The sequence below is a fragment of the Periplaneta americana genome, chromosome 9 (genome assembly GCF_040183065.1).
Source record: "Periplaneta americana isolate PAMFEO1 chromosome 9, P.americana_PAMFEO1_priV1, whole genome shotgun sequence".
NCBI classification, from domain to species: Eukaryota; Metazoa; Arthropoda; class Insecta; order Blattodea; family Blattidae; genus Periplaneta; species Periplaneta americana.
The window spans coordinates 7,008,930-7,031,871 of NC_091125.1; the positions used below are offsets into that span (position 1 = coordinate 7,008,930).

Here is a 22,942-nt window from a genome sequence, read left to right on the forward strand (position 1 = left end):
TTATGCCCAAGGATATTCAGCTGGCTAGGCGCATCCGCGGCGAGAGGGCTTGAATTAACAAAGGTACTCCTGCCCGCAAAAAGGCCCTTTTCAGGGCCACTAGTTATTTCTCGGAAGAGCCGGTTGTACCGTACTCCAGGTCTCGTTCCTACTACCCTCAGTTCAAGGTCACCTCAATAATATAAATGGTTTCTCCCTTTCCATTCCTCACCGTATCAGCATTTTCCCACAGCCTGTTTGACAAATATCGCAATGTATCCTATAGGTTAATAAACAATTTTTTAATAGAACGATGGATAACAAAGTTTCTTAGGAAAATTAAAAAAAAATTTCACAGTTCTATAATATTGCACATTATATATATTTACCAAATTAAGGGTTAACGCCGCCGGGACGAGTGATCCTCCGTCCGACCGATCACAAGCGCCAAGGCTCAAAGTGGTCCAGAAAGCAAATCTAGCTGGACTAAAAATGTGACATATTTCCATGAAACTTCGCACTATAGTCACTACTGTATAAGAGGAGAAACTACCCCTTTATAGACGATGCGTTTTGACAAAAATTAGTGACTTGTCTCATATATAATATATTGTTTTAATGAAACTTTACACAGTACTTACATGTAGCTCGTTTATACTATATTGGATACAAAATGTGATTATGATTGTATAAGAGTAGCTACTTGTCTCCTATCTAACATTTTTTACTTTCACGAAACTATAACTGTGACTCATTATTTTCGATAGTACAGACGTGGTCTGCTTAGGAAAGGACAAGCGGAAGACTGTGACCTTTGTGACCTCGGGTGGGTATTACGATAACATTTATAACCGTCACCCTGATAAGCATCCGAGCAGCTTATTTCAAAAAGGAGTTTGAATACAAACAATTCCTTCAATCTACTACGATTATTACAATAACTGATTTCATTAATCTCCTCTCTTCTTTAGCAAAATATAAATTACCTTCAATTGGTCGATTCAGCAAACTTGTTCATAAAACTTATCGCTATTGCGTCACGTTTCGCAATTTTTCTAAAGTAAAAACAAAAACACGAACAAACGCCTACTCCTTTAACCTCATCGCTCTCTTATCTCTAGAATCCCGGGGGGTTGAGAACCTGAATTCTCTGTGGTGTGAAACAAAGCAACCCGCAGGAGCAATGACACGTTCAATTGTCCTAATAATAGAAAAAAAATTACACGTCATTTAGTGTATTCAGAACATTTTTACAGGACCGTGTAGGATATTCACTCTCCTGTCGAATAGTTTCGGCGGCTGGTAGGCGATACGCATTAATTAAAATAATACTTGCGTACCTTGTTCAGGACAGTGACTGTGCTACTTTCTTTCTTTCTTTCTTTCTTTCTTTCTTTCTTTCTTTCTTTCTTTCCTTTATTTGTAGCTTATTGATGACACCAGATGCCATAACGGAAATGCCGTGATGGTATGTTTGTTTAATATTCAAAATCAAGTGACAGACGCTATTTGACTTTGCGGTGGAGGGGATAGGGACCTGATCTCGGATGTTCCGAGAGATGCCGGCGCACAGTTGTCCAGAACGCAAAACTATGTAAGAAAATCAACTTCATCATAACCGAAGTTTAAGTAATATCTAGGCTTAAACAAAAGCTAGGCATTGTGCACAACAGCATACAAAACATCAATATCAGTAAGAGGTGGGACAAAACATGAGTTTTTTTTTTAAAGTCACGCTCTTCAGTTGATTTTTGTTCGTGGGGTCAGTGGCTGTTTTATACTGTTAAACCTTCCCTTATGGAGGTCATAGGACAAGATGTGTACTTTCATTTAATACGCGAAAAGCAATCTATAATACGTTAGCATTCATTTAATTGGCACGTTTACTGAGATTTGTGCAACTAGTTTTTTTTTTTTTTTTTTTTTTTACGACATATTTAACAGGCTGTGCATTACAAGTAAACCTGAGTTAACTTTCAATTCTTCTACCCACACATTAATCAAATATTAAACTCTATACGGCTTAAAATTTAGCTGCTACATCCTGCAAACTTAGATGTTATATTCATCTCTTGGTGGCGCTTTACGAATTCGACAGCAGCCACTTTTCAGAGTCTGGATGAAGGAGCTTAATTTCTCCAAGAAAAATTCAACACTTCTTGAACATATAATGAACAACTAAATTATGGAGTATATCCATGAATCTAGCATTTTGTTACCAACTGCGAAAAATATGGCAGGCTAGTCATCTTTTAGGAGCATAATTTCTATTAAAACATTAAAAATTATCAGAAAAACTAATTTTTCCCTAATTCCCTAATTACACGAGCATAATTCGTTTTTGCATAGATGCGTATAAAATTTCATGGAAATATGTTACATAGGGGAGAAATTATTAACTCTGTATAAATGTAGCCTCTAAACACAAGAAGTAGATTCCCATATAAAAACCATTATCTGAATTTATGCTACCTGTAACTATACTGTGTGAAATATAATGTAAATATTTCAGTTAAGATAGAAATTATTAATTTAGTCTATAAAGCACTTCCGATACAACTCTTCACACAATAATAATAATAATAATAATAAAAATAATAATAATAATAATAATAATAATAATAGTAATAGTAATAATAATAATAATAATAATAATAATAATAATAATAATAATAAGAAGAAGAAGAAGAATAATACACACTCGCCCGAATACAGAAATGTGAAGGGTCAGCAGGACAGAGTATTTGAGAATCATATCATATCATATCATAATATATATTCCTTACATTCATGTTAACAACCCTTAAATGTGCAAAACTTCATATCTCACACTAGTTTATTAAAAAAGGTCGGACTGTAAAGAAAACAACTATCGCAATTTTCATATTTTAAGATTCCCTGCAGTTTATACAATTTCATTTATACCACTTAGGATGTATTCATTAAGGATATGCTAATTTTTAATGAAACTTTTATTTATAAGTATAATATCAATATTGTTATAAAATAATTAATACTATTTATTTTATAACAATATTCATATTTAATTATGTATATATATATATATATATATATATATATATATATATATATATATATATATATATACACATAATTAAATATGAATATTGTTATAAAATAAAAAGTAATAATTAAGCACCATTGAGTATATATTATAATTTAAAATCTTAGATGATGAAGTTGATATTATACTTATAAATAAAAGTTTCATTAAAAATTAGCGTATCCTTAATGAATACATCCTAAGTGGTATAAATGAAATTGTATAATCTGCAGGGAATCTTAAAATATGAAAATTGAGATAGTTGTTTTCTTTACAGTCCGACCTTTTTTAATAAACTAGTGTGAGATATGAAGTTTTGCACATTTAAGGGTTGTTAACATGAATGTAAGGAATATATATTATGATATGATATGATATGATTCTCAAATACTCTGTCCTGCTGACCCTTCACATTTCTGTATTCGGGCGAGCAATCTTTTTTAATTACACTATTTACAACTTTAACACAGACGTAATGTGACTCATGAAGTCTGTTCTTTTACTATGTCTTTCATGTCCCTTCTCTTTCACCTAACCATCATTCTAATTTATTCATTTCTTGTCCTAATTCACTTCTCTTATTCACAAATACACTTAAAACTATTCCTACATTTAACTTCATTCCCCTTTTCTCATCAATAACTAATTACTACCTTCTTGTAAAGACCATTACACATTTAAACTTATTTAATATACAACCCTAACACTTGTTACTATTTCACTAAAAAAATTTGACCTATCATTAAATTCAGTGACTAAGCAGTTCTTATACAAAACATTACCGCTCGTAGCCTAACACATTAGTTTCACTTTTTTTTTTTTTTCACTATTTAAACAAAACTATTATTCTGTAACACTGAAAATGTACAACAATTTAATTTCATTTATGTAAGGAATATATATATATATATATATATATATATATATATATATATATATATATTTACAGCCCAGGCCAACACACAGCTAGATTTTTAGCTACGAAGAATCTTGATTAATAATTTTGAAACGCGTAATTTAGGTTGAGGAAGTGAGCAACTGCAAGGGCTTGTGGCAGGGTTAGCTGGTCGGAAGGCTAGGTTGACGGCGTAGGCAAGTTCCGAATTTAGGGCTCCAAGAGCAAGCGAACGACACGAATTTAGATTTCCTCTAAAGGTGAGTACACACGTTACAAACGAATGATGACAGTAACGTAATGTACAATACGACATTTTTAGTTTACGAATATAAATACAAATAACATATTACAATGTTCCTGGCAACCTATACGATATTATTTTTCAGTTTTATTGTTCACATCATTAAATAAGAAATAATAATAATAAATATAAAATAATAATAATAATAATAATAATAATAATAATAATAATAATAAATAATTCTGAGCTTCAGTGCAAGAACTCTTTAACCCTCACACAGCTTGTTCTGAGAAAAATCAGTATTAAAGAAATTTATACACATTAAACAAATTGTAATGCTATATGTTGTCATGTCTCTTCTATCCCTCACGTGGAAACTTAGGCTTACACAGCAGCAAGAATAAGATAACAACGTTATTATCATCTGTCCTTTTATGGCTATACAGTTTTTGCAGTGAACTACAGAATTATTAACTATTATTATTACAGACCTGTTATTTTTTTCACTTTTTTCACACACACACACACACACACACACATCTATTATACTAAACATAAACCCACAAGAGAAAACAATACTTGTATTAACTGTAAACATTTTTCTTCCTTTCTTTATTTTTAGCAGAATCCTCCATTTCACCCTTTATCTCACTAGATGCGCTTCCCGCAGACATTCTTCATTATATGTTTCACACACCACTTCGTAACACTTGCAGCGGTTGACTTTTGTTTTCTTGTCTTTTTCTCTAGGGTATATTGTACATAGTGCTCGGTATCGGTGCTCGTTCACGTGATATTTTACCTTTGTTTTTCTTGCTAACTCCTGCCAATTTTTCTGATATTTCCCGTAGTTGATTGGTCAAGTACTGCGGATTGATTCCCGGTTATAACAAACACACCTACACTACATTCCAATGATTTCTGACTCGTTACTGCACATTTTAGAAACACTGTACGAAAGCACACGCAGTCTCTCGTAAATCAACAGGTTACAACAGAGACTTACACTTGCAAACGCGTGGGGATTTCAGAAAATTTCTTACTATTTCAGTACCTTTAACTGTACAACAGATTTTGTTTTCTCGAAAAAGAAAGGTCAACGTTACTATTGACAAAAGACAGAAACGTACGATTACAATACCTTTATTTTAAACAATCTTAGAGGTGGTCTGGGAATTCCTAAACTCACCACGCGACTACTTAACCCTAGACAGGTAATCATCACTGTACTCATGTTAAAGGTAAGCATTCGTAATTTTTACTACTCACATTTTAATTAACTGAAATCAACTCAATATCACACATTTAACAACTTTTACACATTTCGTAGCCATTAGTGTTCATTTAATTTTAAGTTTGTCATAAAGTCTTTACGTTCATGTTATTGTCCTATTTACAATTAGTGCAAACAACAGCGCGATGTTCTCTGCAGAACCCCTTTTTGCAAAGTCCACAAAATGTTGTCATCATTCTCCTCTTCTTTGCAGGACATTTATAGCAAACAGTACGTTCACCATCTGGCTGCATTACCTGGCATTGTTGTTGCACAGCAATGTTCAGATGTTCTTCAATTGTTGCCCGCAGAGATCGGTGTAAAGTAGGACGTGCAAAGCGGTGCTGCATCCACGGTTTTGTCAGCTCTTCACACAATTGGAAAATGAATTGTTTTCTTGATATTGTTTTCTGAGTTCTTCTAACTATAAATTATCCATGAATTTATACTTGCAATATTTAGCATGTTGTAAAATATTGCTAGTGGCCAGCGCCTCGTCTTTCTATTGCAGGAAAGATTGTGGCACATTTGACATAGTGTATCTACACCACCTTTAGTCCCATTGTAAATAATAATAATAATAATAATAATAATAATAATAATAATAATAATAAAGGCTTTACATATAACGTGTTGCTTACTGTTGTCATTGCAGTCCACGTCGGTGGGGGTGGGGGGGTTTCTTTCTCCTCCTCCTTCCTCTAGAAAGAGCAGTTACCAGGGTCTAAGGAAGTGAATGCCCTTTTCTTTCTGGGCTCATCCCTACATTTGTCTTAGCTCCTTAGGGAAAACCACGGAAAACCCTCAGGCTTGCGAATAGACTGAATGAATGAGAGGAGAAACTTTAAAGGTACGTGAAAACACGTCCATGCAAGGGAGTTGGGACTGTGAAAAATTGAATATGTGAAATCCAAGACCGTATTTGCCAGGCGAGCAAAGAAGAAGAAGAAGAAGAAAGGCTTACGTATGACGTGTGGCTTACTGTTGTCATTGCAGTCCGCGTCGGCCAGCGGTGGGAGGGGGGGGGTCAATATACCTGCACATATCAGTTCAAATTATAAAAACCTCTTAATGCTACTGCGGTACTATTCCATTGCCGAACACAATATGAAGAAATTAGCAGATCCCTGAACTGAACTCTTATTACTCTGAAATTACCGCGCAGTACAATTATAGCTATGACGCATTGCAAGCGTTAGTCACCATATCGATTTGCTAAGCAAATTTTATCCCTTTAGAGCATGTCCCCCCCCCTCCTCCTCCATATCAGCCAACAACATACTGGATGAAGAAGACTCCTGCAAAAGGGACGAATTAAGATTTAATTTTATTTTAATGATAGACTAACATTGCAAAGTTCCAAAATAATTTTTTGCATTCCTTCATTACACTAGTCGTACAAAATTGCGGTCGTATCTCGTACTATCTATACTAATAATAAATCTGTAGCCGAAATTTTTCTGGTAAGTTTCGATTTTCCAAAAGTAATTGGTCCTAACATATATAATTAACCACCCTGAAACCGAAAATCGCATTTTTGAAAATTTTGTTTGTATGTCTGTCTGTATGTTTGTTACCTTTTCACGCGATAATGGCTGAACCGATTTATATGAAAACTGGAATATAAATTAAGTTTGTTGTAACTTAGATTTTAGGCTATATGGCATTCGAAATACTTTATTTAAAAGGGGGATTATAAGGGGGCCTTAATTAAATAAATCGAAATATCTCGCTTATTATTGATATTTGAGAAAAAATGTTACATGACAGATGTTCCTTTAAAAATGATTTCCGTTAAGTTTTATTTTTTTACAACATTTTGATAGGACTGATATTTAATGAGATAAATGAGTTTTAAAATTAAAATAACGCTATCTAAGACGGTGCAATGAATTAAGAACAAATGACTTCGTCTATAAGGGGCCTTGGACAACAACAATCGAAACAGGGGCCTTGGACATCAACAAACAATCGAAAGCTATTAAACATAGCCTACAGGGAATGTTTCTGTGTTTGTATGAAGTAATATCACAAGCTCGTAAATTAACTGATTTGTATAATTAGTTATTATTTCACCATTGGAAACTGTAGTTTCTCTAGATGGACATAATGCTATAATGTTATTACAGTAACGTCTGAGTAAATCGAGGACAGGTAAGATTAAAATAGCTTCTTATGCACAGAAAATTTGATAGGCTATTTTGTACATTCGTTTTCTGTATTTCTTAAAATAATATTTATGTACACGCATTTTAATCTCAGAGAATTAACGAACAACGAGAGTGTATTGATTTAGTATGCAGTAATAGTACTTTAGCTTGGCAATCCATTATTTTAATAATTCATATTTTAACTATGCTCAATTGAATCGTGTTAAAATACATAAAATATATATGCAATAAATGCAGTGCTAAAAAAAAATTGGGTAATATGCGAAGCAGATTATCTTGCGCTGTTGTAAAAGTTGTTCCATGGATCAGTCGTCCTATTTTAATTATGTAATTACTTTATATTTATTTCTAACAGGTGGAGCGGAGCGAACGGGTACGGCTAGCTAACAATAAGTGAGAACTTACAATACAACAACGACAACAACAACAACAGCTGATAATCTGAAAGGGAACATAGTAATTTGGGGTGAATTAAAATGCAGCTTCCATTCGTTTAAAATTTCTTTAAATTTTAACTAAATATTAATGTAGATATTACCTCTAAAGGTAAATGGGGGCATGTTTCACAACGCTAACAAATTACAAATTAACAATATACAATTAACAACGGAAATATTACATATGCTTGTTAACTGTGTTTCACAATGCAATCTTATTCACTTGTATGTTTTAACGAACTTTACAAAATCGGCGAAACAAACTTACAAATACGCATAATTGGTTGAACAAAATCGCCAACGACAGTTTACAAAAATCACTAAGGATCAGAGGTAAAGTAGCTGTAATTTTAGAACTATCGATGGACATGTTTATATTTTTTTATATATATTTTATTTAGATTTTGCTACATCGGCGACAACGGAGTTTCGCGGCATGCAATTGGTCGAGCATACCAATGCATTAATTAGCCTACGACTTAACTGACGAAAGTTAGCGCGAAATTCATTCAAATAATTGATAAATAATGGATTTGACCCACGTAGTTATATGCAGTTGATAGAGCAGCTAACATGTCCATCCATTAAAATCAACTTCGCTCTCTGCTGGTCCATCAGTATATTTTATTGTTTCATCCATAACCTCGCCAACATTAGGGAACCCAGCAGGAGGAGCATAAAAATCCTTTGCCCGAGTAAGCACATTCGGTGATCAATAACCCGCCTCGAGTTTTTTCAATCTTGTAACAACATCAACTACCATGTGTGAACTTTTGCACACTGTAATCTTATAAATTCCGTTCTTATCTGCTAACGCAGGGAACTGAGAGCTACTATGCAACCAATGCAGTTCTCGCTTTGTGGTTAGGGCACCACTTTTCCCTTTCAGATGTTGCATGTGATGTCCCATATCTTGTAGGAGAGATTACAGCGAAATGGGATTCGGAACGACTTCAGAATACTGCGTAAGTAATGCCGACATTGCATTATTAAGTGATTGGTTTTCGGTGCAAAGTTTTTCTTCTTTAAGTGCGAGTATTTATTAAATACGTTCCTCGTATATAAGAACTAACGCGGTATTCTGAAGTATAGCGCGGGATTCATTCGAAACCTTTCATTAATATTCGTACAATGATACGAACGTGGCCGGAAAATTCTACGTTAGGCCTAAATGCAAAATCTTCGTCTGAGTCGCTAGAACTACTCAATAACATCACAACTGCTTCAGTGTAATTCTTAATGGTACCCTGTTACTATAAAATTGATTTTATACATATGTGTTTATTTTTTTCATTCACAATTAGAAGCTATTTCAACAGGGCTACTGTAGAAAATGTGCTAACTTCACTAGTAAAGTTTAGTTTACACGTTTGTAAAATTACTCCTTCGTTGTGAAACAAACATATCACTTGTAAAGAGCGCAAAATTTCATTCGTAAAGATTTGATTTCCTTTGTACAGTCCACCTTTACAAACAAAGATTGTGAAACAGAAGTTTACAAACAGAGTTCACAATTTCCAAAGATTGTAAACTTTGTGAAACACCCCACTGGTGAATCAGCACGCCGAGCTCGATCGAAATACAACCAGTTACTATTATTTCCCTATCGTTTTTTGACATTTGATTCCGCGTCCTACCTCTTTCATTCGTTACTAACCAACAACGCCAATAGCAGAAGGTAACGCAAAAACAGTCACCGGTTCCCCGATGCATGGCTTTCTCTCTCAATGTCAACTGAGAGTTAAAAATATTCATTATAATATGCACTTTCCACTCACTCCTCAGAATGTCTTCTTTATTTTTATTTATTTATTTTTTAAGATATGTGAGCTACGTACTGTATGTCTGATGTTTTGCCATCGTACATTCAAATATTTATATTCACTGTACAGTACAGCGAACTGTTTATACTTACTGTACATGCTATAACTACTTCTCCCAACTCCGCTATTGCTATATTTCCTAAACTAAACGCTGATATTGAAATAACGCCTGGTCTGATAATGCAGTCTGTTTAAATTTCTACCGACCAAGTTCTGCCCTTCATCATGGGAAAACAACGAGCTTCTTTAAAGGATACAACTACTAGGACAGAGATATTTTCATTATGGAATTTGTACTACCCACTGAAATGTAGTAACTAATGGGATTTTAATTAGCCATATATGTACAGTATATTACATTCTTTACCTAAAATGTCTCTAACTTCTAGGGAGAGCGCGAGGTACGTTCACAATCCCCTGAATACATATTCCCTTCTTCGAGAAAACGCAGAGAAGTGAACCGTCTCATATGAATATGCTACCAGTCATAAGTTTCAATACGGAGCTGCAAGTACTTAAGAATTATCAATTACTCTACAATTATGCAGCGGCGTCATCATCCAAGCTATAGCTGGAATAGGGAAGGGAACATAATATCCCATAAGTCTTATTAGAACACGCTGGAAATAGTGACGTAAAAAAAAAATCGCCAACGGCACGTGGTGTTCCCAAGCGGTCACCCATCCAAGTACTGACCACGCCCAATGTTGCTTGACTTCGGTGATCGGACGAGAACCGGTATTTTCAACATGGTATGGCCGTTGCCGATGAAACTGCGTAATCTGTAGGCACTTGAGGACGATGGGATTGGGGTGCACTCGATAAAACCTGCACTCGCTCACACACACACGTAAACTGCCTGCTTAGACTCTGTACCTAAATTACCAAGCTCGTTGGATGTCATTGGGATAGATGATAAATCTATCTATCAACGGCAGTTTGGTTACGTTTCAACGTCACACACTGCTGGATTGACACGGGATTAATAAAACAGCTAGTCGGCATTCTAAGTTAAGCCACAGGTGGATTGTTGTTCAACAGCGGAGCCTCCTTTCAACCACATGGTTGTGGAACTGTAGTCGGATTTTCGACATCATTTTCATGCCATACTACGGAACTTCACACAAACTTCAATTCACTTCTTGCACCGGCGGCTACTACGAATGGACTGAAGCTCGCTACTGACTAGGGGGGGGGGACATTTGTCTCTTGATGGATTACGTGACAGATATATAAAGTATCAGTCGTATGTTATGAACCCGAGTTTCAATAAAGATAGATTACCCGTATGTCCACAGATTCTCAGTAGTGGCCTGCGGAAGGATTATGCCCGCGGTCGACAAGTTACCTTCTAAGTTGTTTTCCCTCAACAATTAATGCTGCCAAGTGAGTAGGAATGACACCGCGCTCTCATATAAGTCGTACGAAACTATTAAGGAAACGAATTTGCCTCGTGGATCCAAGTCTCCCATGGACTGCCTATAATGTATTATCTATCCTAGAAGTGTTATCGGGGTGATTATTTAAATTTTCACTCGGTGGGAACCGCTGTTGTTCTTCATTCATCTACTCTGTTATGAATAACTTGTGGCCCTTAAAAGGGCCGGTTGCTGATTCCCTAGCAAGCACTCCCGCTTACTTGGAACTAGTGTATTTTGTGACGGCCTTGGTCCCTTCACTGACGGCGTGCTTGGCCAGCTCACCGGGTAGCAGGAGACGGACGGCTGTCTGGATCTCCCGACTGGTGATGGTCGACCGCTTGTTGTAATGCGCGAGCCGCGAAGCTTCCGCGGCGATGCGCTCGAAGATGTCGTTAACGAAGCTGTTCATGATGCTCATAGCCTTTGAACTGATTCCCGTGTCTGGGTGAACTTGTTTCAGAACCTTGTAGATGTAAATGGCGTAGCTCTCCTTCCTCTTGCGCTTCTTCTTCTTATCGCCCTTCGAAATATTCTTCTGGGCCTTGCCGGCCTTCTTGGCAGCCTTTCCGGAAGCTTTGGGGGGCATGGTGCTCGTCTGATGATGAGCCCGGAGGGAGAAAAATATTTAAGTCGCAGGGACAATGCCGTACTGCCTTCCCAGTGCGAGCCAATAGAAACAGCGCAAACGTTTGTGACTTTACGATTGGTCCGCTGTCGATTATTGACGTTGGCTTAAAAGTGAAGGTTACCGTGAAGAAACGACACAGTATACATCCACACTAAAACGAAACCACTCTCCACACACCTAATCCGAACAGTCACAAAATACACACACTTCGCACTACGTCGCTCATACACACAACATATGTTTAACAATCCTCCACACACCAATAAGAACACAACCATTGAAAAACTCCTACAAGCCTATCAAGATCACTTCAATCCACAAAATAACTATTAAACTCTCCCCCCCCTCTCTCCCTCTCTACAACACCCCTCGTCTCCCGGAATCGGCAAATTCGCGGCCTGTTTCCCATAAATACTCCACAAGAATGCCATCGTTGAGGAATGCACATATATGTCATGGACCAGAACCCGACACATACAATTAATAATCCACCTTCATCTACAACGAGAGGAAATCGAAATCAAACACCCCACCCACAACATAACGTACCAGCGAACATCACTCCGACTGCTGAATAGCTGAAGTCAAAATGCCAACGCCCAAACACAAGGATAACAACAATATAAACAAATTGTGACTGCCCTCACCACTGCTTAGTGATGCATGATAGCTACCGTTGAATAACTAAACAATAAATAAATACATTCAAAATTCACGCAAGCCCAGTAAATAATTTACATCACAAATAGTTCATGGTCACTCCTCAAATAACAACAAATCAGAACTTAAAATCTGCTTCTTAAATCTTCTTTCTTACTCTCTACCCACCTGTCTTCTTTCCACGTCTCAACCTCAATCTCATAAAAGCCCTAAATATCCAACATTCTAATAACACTGCACTCACAAGCACTCACGGTCGAAGAGGGCATTGTAATGTAAGACCCTAAAACGACCGCTGGCTCTGCCAGCAATCAACTCTGACGAATGAAGCACGACTAAAAACGATTCCACACAAAACAAAAACCAACAGACATAGACGTGATCTACCGACAGACATTGTCAAACTGATTAAAACCAAGCGACGTGCTCATAGACTCTATATGAGAATACGGACAGAAGACAACAGACGCCTCTACCGACAACTGCAACAAGAAGTACGGGACGCAATTAACAGATTCGAAACGAGACAGCGACAAAGACTAGCGTCGAACCTGGACCAAAATAAAAAAGACAATCCCGGGAAATTTTGGCAACTTGTTAAGAAACTACGCGGCAACACAACACCCACATATCCACTTAAACAAGACAACAATTACATTTTACAGACTACAAGCAAACTACACATTTTCAAAAATCATCTGCAATCTATACATACACCGCAACACGAACCCAGTTTCGACGCAAACAACTATACCCGAATCACAAACCACATTCAAACTAACCCCCAACTATACACACCACTGGCAAGAATAGAACCCCACATAACCAATAATCCACCCACACCACTCAACTCGGACATCACTACAAATGAAGTATCCGCTGCCATTTACAGAACAAGAAACACTGCAGCGGGCCCGGACAACATCCCAAATATACTATTTAAACACTACCCTAACAAAGCCGTGGAGTTTCTTGCAACACTTTACACCGCCAGCTTCCGCCTGGGCGCTCTTCCCCCGAGATGGAAGCACGCACACATACTACTTTTCCCTAAACCAGGGAAAGACCTTACAAATGTAAACAACTATAGACCAATCAGTCTCACACTCACAATATGCAAACTACTCGAACGAATACTAAACAGACGACTACAACTCCACATAGACGACGCAGAACTGATACCCAACACACAAGCAGGTTTCAGACCCCACATTAACATTGTCGACCAACTACTCAAAATACTGACCCCCATAGAACTAGCTAGGGAACAAGGACAAACAGCAGCCATAGTGGCCTTAGACCTACAACGAGCATTTGACACAGTCTGGCATGACGGACTACGTTACAAACTGACCGACATGAGACTACCACCACAAATAATTCGATGGATTTCTGACTTCCTAACCAACCGCACAGCACAAGTAAAAATTAACCATGAACTATCGGAACACCTCACCATCAACAGAGGTGTTCCACAGGGAACTGTGCTATCGCCCCTTTTATACAATTTATTTGTAGCTGACATTCCGACACCACGACAGACTAACGTTCGACTAGGACAGTTTGCCGACGACACTGTTTACACAGTAGCAGCACAGAACCTGCGGCTTGCAGCAACCAGAATTAATAAAGACCTAAAACTTTTCACCCAGTGGCTGCAGAAATGGCGTCTACAAATTAATGTGAATAAAACACAGGTTATTCTAATTAAAAAACAACGTTTCCCCTCCCCCATCATCAGAGACACCTATCCCATCCGCATTAATCATACACCCATCCCCTACCAACGGCATCTAACATACCTGGGCGTCAAAATTACCAATAGAATGAAATTAACTCACCACATTTACCACGTCCGAAACAGAATAGCATTGGCAATCAAATTACTGTATAACATTTCCGGCCATCCCCCAGAAAGACCAAGCCCCAACCCGCGGACCAATTTAATCATTTATACATCTATTATCAGACCAGCTATTCTGTATGCATCGCAACTGTTCTCGTTGGTAGCGGATACACAGCTGAAAGGCCTCGCAGCAACAGAACGTAGACTAATACGCTGGGCACTACACCTGCCCAGAAACACAAACAGCCGCACGGTCTATGCTCTGTCCAAAATCAAACCAATAGTAGAATATATTAGGCAAAAAAACATTAAATATGTAGCACTCGCAATGGACAGACCATTCATCCAGGAACTTTTCCAAAATCCCCCACCTTATCCAAGCCTTACCGTCAACCATCTCCTCGAAACATTCAATAATTTCCTACAACAACAACACCTCTAAACCCCACCGTCGCAGCGCTGGCTAGGAAAAAAAAAAAAAAAAAAAAAAAAAAAAAAAAAAAAAAAAAAAAAAAAAAAAAAAAAAAACCTAGAAGAAAACAAGAAGAATTTCCACCACAAACATTAGGCACACCCATCCTTCCCAACTCAGCCCCCCCTCTTTTCGCACGTAAAACACAAACTATATCATGAGCACTCCTAGCACCCACCATTCGACGATCGCCGAACCCACCACCAAAGCACAAACACACGGCCTGAAGAGGGCAGTTAAGTCCCTAATACAGGCGTCGACGGCAAGCCGTCGACATCACAAATCATCATCATCACACCGGCGAGGCGTCGTTCTTGTAGTTAAACAGCTGCAAGTAGGAGTAGCATCATGTCGGGTCGTGGAAAGGGAGGCAAGGTGAAGGGAAAGTCAAAGTCTCGATCCAGCCGTGCTGGGTTGCAGTTCCCGGTAGGCCGTATCCACCGTCTTTTGCGTAAGGGCAATTACGCAGAGCGAGTTGGTGCCGGTGCGCCAGTCTACCTGGCCGCGGTGATGGAGTACCTGGCGGCCGAAGTTCTCGAGTTGGCTGGCAACGCAGCTCGTGACAACAAGAAGACTAGGATCATTCCTCGTCACTTACAGCTCGCCATTCGCAACGACGAGGAGCTGAACAAACTCCTGTCCGGCGTCACCATCGCCCAGGGTGGTGTGTTGCCCAACATCCAGGCGGTTCTCCTCCCGAAGAAAACCGAGAAGAAGGCTTAAGCCCCTTCTCCGTAAAACGGCCCTTTTAAGGGCCCCACTAACCTCACAAAAGTCAGAAATAGCCAGTATTGTTAATCCTCTCTCACGGCTTCGTAATGTAATTTCATTACGCGTGTCAACTTTCTCTCTCTCTCTATACCGGTGGGCTGATTTAATATCATCATTCTGTAATTTTGTGCTCTGAACGATGTCGTTGTCCCAGGTTCGCACTGAAGTACTTGAAACCGTTGTACATTTACTAGGCTATTGTGTGATAACACATTATACTGATGCATATAGAAAGGTTTCATTATTATTATATAATTTAACACAATACGAATTAAATTAGATGATGATGCCAAAGTACATAGTTGGCTTCGAAATTTATGTAATATATTTCTATCATATTAGAGTAATGGAGATTATCGTGAAAATAATCACAAGTCCCCTTCTTTGGTGCCCATCGTGGTTTTAGACATATACGTTTGAATATACTAGTTTACTTTACTACATACTACGAATGAAACTAATTTTGAATAAGAAATCGATAACTGGTGAACAACTTACGGCGTTATAATAGAGTTCCTAATGCGTTTGTTTGTTGGTGCACATATTGGCCGCACGCGCAGGAACCCCAATACTGAGATGATGACATGACCTTCTCGTAGGAATCGAAGGCTTTGACAATTTGCGTTCGAATTTCCCCTCTCTCTGTCGTTTCGTTCGAACCGAAATGACGCAAGCTATACGTGGAAGTTGTCTGACAGGACGAAGTCCTGTGTTCTGACATGCGATGTGTACCTCTTCTCCCCAGTGTTTACCACACTGGATTCCTATGACCTAAAAGTTGGCATTGCAAAAACGTGGTGATGTGATGTTCAGTATGTGTCAATCCCCTCGGTTCCTTGTTACGGTCTGGTGAGCATTGCCTACCTGCGTTGTCATATTACCCACCAATTCTTCGGACAGTGATTATTGACTTACAGAAGTTTACAGTAACAGGTAACATAATCCGAGGAGCAAGGCTTCACAGAGGAATCCGGTCTTTCCACTTGATATACCAAGCGTTGGGGTCAGACCCATTTGAAAAACGGAGAGGCATTTCTTACAACGTCTTTTGCTGATACTGAAGTGCCCCTACGAAATAAGTTCTGTTTTCCGCACTGGCCTGTTGAGCTAGTGGTCACACAGTAAAGGTGAATTAAATTAATCTCGACAACTACTGCCCTTTTTAGACGGATTTTATGGCCCTGAAAAGGGCCGTTTTGCCGACGGATTCGGCAGCAGACGTGTGTAGGCAGTCTAACCGCCGAACCCGTAGAGAGTCCTCCCCTGCCTCTTCAAGGCGTATACCACGTCCATGGCCGTGACTGTCTTCCGCTTCGCGTGCTCGGTGTATGTTACAGCGTCACGGATTACGTTCTCCAGAAAGACCTTGAGAACACCTCTCGTCTCCTCGTAGATGAGGCCGGAGATACGCTTTACGCCTCCACGTCGGGCGAGACGACGAATGGCCGGCTTCGTGATGCCCTGAATATTATCTCGGAGAACCTTCCTGTGGCGCTTCGCTCCACCTTTGCCAAGACCCTTGCCTCCCTTGCCGCGTCCAGTCATGTTGCTCGTGTGACGAAGGTTAAAAGTGATCTCGACGGCGGGTCATTTTTTGGTTTATATACTAAAACCCGCGGACCAATCACATTACGGAAGGGGCGTGGCTTCTCAACGGGCGAAGACATAAATACCCCTCTTGGGGGCAGCGGGGGCGACTGTATTGCGTCAACTTGGGTTGCGAGGACTAAGGAGTAAGCGATGGCACGTACGAAGCAAACTGCGCGTAAGTCCACGGGAGGCAAGGCTCCACGAAAGCAGCTGGCAACGAAGGCCGCTAGGAAGAGCGCACCGGCTACTGGAGGCGTGAAGAAACCCCATCGATACCGCCCTGGTACAGTTGCTCTTCGCGAGATCCGTCGTTACCAGAAGAGCACCGAGCTCCTCATCCGCAAGCTGCCTTTCCAGCGCTTGGTGCGTGAAATCGCTCAGGATTTCAAAACCGACCTCCGTTTCCAGAGCTCAGCCGTAATGGCCTTGCAGGAGGCAAGCGAGGCATACCTCGTCGGTCTCTTCGAGGATACCAACCTTTGCGCCATCCACGCCAAGCGCGTGACCATTATGCCCAAGGATATTCAGCTGGCTAGGCGCATCCGCGGCGAGAGGGCTTGAATTAACAAAGGTACTCCTGCCCGCAAAAAGGCCCTTTTCAGGGCCACTAGTTATTTCTCGGAAGAGCCGGTTGTACCGTACTCCAGGTCTCGTTCCTACTACCCTCAGTTCAAGGTCACCTCAATAATATAAATGGTTTCTCCCTTTCCATTCCTCACCGTATCAGCATTTTCCCACAGCCTGTTTGACAAATATCGCAATGTATCCTATAGGTTAATAAACAATTTTTTAATAGAACGATGGATAACAAAGTTTCTTAGGAAAATTAAAAAAAAATTTCACAGTTCTATAATATTGCACATTATATATATTTACCAAATTAAGGGTTAACGCCGCCGGGACGAGTGATCCTCCGTCCGACCGATCACAAGCGCCAAGGCTCAAAGTGGTCCAGAAAGCAAATCTAGCTGGACTAAAAATGTGACATATTTCCATGAAACTTCGCACTATAGTCACTACTGTATAAGAGGAGAAACTACCCCTTTATAGACGATGCGTTTTGACAAAAATTAGTGACTTGTCTCATATATAATATATTGTTTTAATGAAACTTTACACAGTACTTACATGTAGCTCGTTTATACTATATTGGATACAAAATGTGATTATGATTGTATAAGAGTAGCTACTTGTCTCCTATCTAACATTTTTTACTTTCACGAAACTATAACTGTGACTCATTATTTTCGATAGTACAGACGTGGTCTGCTTAGGAAAGGACAAGCGGAAGACTGTGACCTTTGTGACCTCGGGTGGGTATTACGATAACATTTATAACCGTCACCCTGATAAGCATCCGAGCAGCTTATTTCAAAAAGGAGTTTGAATACAAACAATTCCTTCAATCTACTACGATTATTACAATAACTGATTTCATTAATCTCCTCTCTTCTTTAGCAAAATATAAATTACCTTCAATTGGTCGATTCAGCAAACTTGTTCATAAAACTTATCGCTATTGCGTCACGTTTCGCAATTTTTCTAAAGTAAAAACAAAAACACGAACAAACGCCTACTCCTTTAACCTCATCGCTCTCTTATCTCTAGAATCCCGGGGGGTTGAGAACCTGAATTCTCTGTGGTGTGAAACAAAGCAACCCGCAGGAGCAATGACACGTTCAATTGTCCTAATAATAGAAAAAAAATTACACGTCATTTAGTGTATTCAGAACATTTTTACAGGACCGTGTAGGATATTCACTCTCCTGTCGAATAGTTTCGGCGGCTGGTAGGCGATACGCATTAATTAAAATAATACTTGCGTACCTTGTTCAGGACAGTGACTGTGCTACTTTCTTTCTTTCTTTCTTTCTTTCTTTCTTTCTTTCTTTCTTTCCTTTATTTGTAGCTTATTGATGACACCAGATGCCATAACGGAAATGCCGTGATGGTATGTTTGTTTAATATTCAAAATCAAGTGACAGACGCTATTTGACTTTGCGGTGGAGGGGATAGGGACCTGATCTCGGATGTTCCGAGAGATGCCGGCGCACAGTTGTCCAGAACGCAAAACTATGTAAGAAAATCAACTTCATCATAACCGAAGTTTAAGTAATATCTAGGCTTAAACAAAAGCTAGGCATTGTGCACAACAGCATACAAAACATCAATATCAGTAAGAGGTGGGACAAAACATGAGTTTTTTTTTTTAAGTCACGCTCTTCAGTTGATTTTTGTTCGTGGGGTCAGTGGCTGTTTTATATTGTTAAACCTTCCCTTATGGAGGTCATAGGACAAGATGTGTACTTTCATTTAATACGCGAAAAGCAATCTATAATACGTTAGCATTCATTTAATTGGCACGTTTACTGAGATTTGTGCAACTAGTTTTTTTTTTTTTTTTTTTTTACGACATATTTAACAGGCTGTGCATTACAAGTAAACCTGAGTTAACTTTCAATTCTTCTACCCACACATTAATCAAATATTAAACTCTATACGGCTTAAAATTTAGCTGCTACATCCTGCAAACTTAGATGTTATATTCATCTCTTGGTGGCGCTTTACGAATTCGACAGCAGCCACTTTTCAGAGTCTGGATGAAGGAGCTTAATTTCTCCAAGAAAAATTCAACACTTCTTGAACATATAATGAACAACTAAATTATGGAGTATATCCATGAATCTAGCATTTTGTTACCAACTGCGAAAAATATGGCAGGCTAGTCATCTTTTAGGAGCATAATTTCTATTAAAACATTAAAAATTATCAGAAAAACTAATTTTTCCCTAATTCCCTAATTACACGAGCATAATTCGTTTTTGCATAGATGCGTATAAAATTTCATGGAAATATGTTACATAGGGGAGAAATTATTAACTCTGTATAAATGTAGCCTCTAAACACAAGAAGTAGATTCCCATATAAAAACCATTATCTGAATTTATGCTACCTGTAACTATACTGTGTGAAATATAATGTAAATATTTCAGTTAAGATAGAAATTATTAATTTAGTCTATAAAGCACTTCCGATACAACTCTTCACACAATAATAATAATAATAATAATAATAATAATAATAATAATAATAATAATAATAATAATAATAATAATAAATAATTCTGAGCTTCAGTGCAAGAACTCTTTAACCCTCACACAGCTTGTTCTGAGAAAAATCAGTATTAAAGAAATTTATACACATTAAACAAATTGTAATGCTATATGTTGTCATGTCTCTTCTATCCCTCACGTGGAAACTTAGGCTTACACAGAAGCAAGAATAAGATAACAACGTTATTATCATCTGTCCTTTTATGGCTATACAGTTTTTGCAGTGAACTACAGAATTATTAACTATTATTATTACAGACCTGTTATTTTTTTCACTTTTTTCACACACACACACACACACACACACACACACACACACACACACACACACACACACACACACATCTATTATACTAAACATAAACCCACAAGAGAAAACAATACTTGTATTAACTGTAAACATTTTTCTTCCTTTCTTTATTTTTAGCAGAATCCTCCATTTCACCCTTTATCTCACTAGATGCGCTTCCCGCAGACATTCTTCATTATATGTTTCACACACCACTTCGTAACACTTGCAGCGGTTGACTTTTGTTTTCTTGTCTTTTTCTCTAGGGTATATTGTACATAGTGCTCGGTATCGGTGCTCGTTCACGTGATATTTTACCTTTGTTTTTCTTGCTAACTCCTGCCAATTTTTCTGATATTTCCCGTAGTTGATTGGTCAAGTACTGCGGATTGATTCCCGGTTATAACAAACACACCTACACTACATTCCAATGATTTCTGACTCGTTACTGCACATTTTAGAAACACTGTACGAAAGCACACACAGTCTCTCGTAAATCAACAGGTTACAACAGAGACTTACACTTGCAAACGCGTGGGGATTTCAGAAAATTTCTTACTATTTCAGTACCTTTAACTGTACAACAGATTTTGTTTTCTCGAAAAAGAAAGGTCAACGTTACTATTGACAAAAGACAGAAACGTACGATTACAATACCTTTATTTTAAACAATCTTAGAGGTGGTCTGGGAATTCCTAAACTCACCACGCGACTACTTAACCCTAGACAGGTAATCATCACTGTACTCATGTTAAAGGTAAGCATTCGTAATTTTTACTACTCACATTTTAATTAACTGAAATCAACTCAATATCACACATTTAACAACTTTTACACATTTCGTAGCCATTAGTGTTCATTTAATTTTAAGTTTGTCATAAAGTCTTTACGTTCATGTTATTGTCCTATTTACAATTAGTGCAAACAACAGCGCGATGTTCTCTGCAGAACCCCTTTTTGCAAAGTCCACAAAATGTTGTCATCATTCTCCTCTTCTTTGCAGGACATTTATAGCAAACAGTACGTTCACCATCTGGCTGCATTACCTGGCATTGTTGTTGCACAGCAATGTTCAGATGTTCTTCAATTGTTGCCCGCAGAGATCGGTGTAAAGTAGGACGTGCAAAGCGGTGCTGCATCCACGGTTTTGTCAGCTCTTCACACAATTGGAAAATGAATTGTTTTCTTGATATTGTTTTCTGAGTTCTTCTAACTATAAATTATCCATGAATTTATACTTGCAATATTTAGCATGTTGTAAAATATTGCTAGTGGCCAGCGCCTCGTCTTTCTATTGCAGGAAAGATTGTGGCACATTTGACATAGTGTATCTACACCACCTTTAGTCCCATTGTAAATAATAATAATAATAATAATAATAATAATAATAATAATAATAATAATAATAATAATAATAATAATAATAAAGGCTTTACATATAACGTGTTGCTTACTGTTGTCATTGCAGTCCACGTCGGTGGGGGTGGGGGGGTTTCTTTCTCCTCCTCCTTCCTCTAGAAAGAGCAGTTACCAGGGTCTAAGGAAGTGAATGCCCTTTTCTTTCTGGGCTCATCCCTACATTTGTCTTAGCTCCTTAGGGAAAACCACGGAAAACCCTCAGGCTTGCGAATAGACTGAATGAATGAGAGGAGAAACTTTAAAGGTACGTGAAAACACGTCCATGCAAGGGAGTTGGGACTGTGAAAAATTGAATATGTGAAATCCAAGACTGTATTTGCCAGGCGAGCAAAGAAGAAGAAGAAGAAGAAAGGCTTACGTATGACGTGTGGCTTACTGTTGTCATTGCAGTCCGCGTCGGCCAGCGGTGGGAGGGGGGGGGGTCAATATACCTGCACATATCAGTTCAAATTATAAAAACCTCTTAATGCTACTGCGGTACTATTCCATTGCCGAACACAATATGAAGAAATTAGCAGATCCCTGAACTGAACTCTTATTACTCTGAAATTACCGCGCAGTACAATTATAGCTATGACGCATTGCAAGCGTTAGTCACCATATCGATTTGCTAAGCAAATTTTATCCCTTTAGAGCATGTCCCCCCCCCCCTCCTCCTCCATATCAGCCAACAACATACTGGATGAAGAAGACTCCTGCAAAAGGGACGAATTAAGATTTAATTTTATTTTAATGATAGACTAACATTGCAAAGTTCCAAAATAATTTTTTGCATTCCTTCATTACACTAGTCGTACAAAATTGCGGTCGTATCTCGTACTATCTATACTAATAATAAATCTGTAGC

The 22,942-nt window shown here is 38.4% G+C and overlaps 1 non-coding gene across 1 annotated transcript; it reads right to left on the reverse strand.

Moving 5' to 3' along the window:
• Positions 1-10,533: 10,533 nt before the first annotated feature.
• On the reverse strand, positions 10,534-10,652 carry LOC138706879 (5S ribosomal RNA). The gene has a single exon (XR_011334125.1). It is a non-coding gene; the product is annotated as a 5S ribosomal RNA (ribosomal RNA).
• Positions 10,653-22,942: the final 12,290 nt, after the last annotated feature.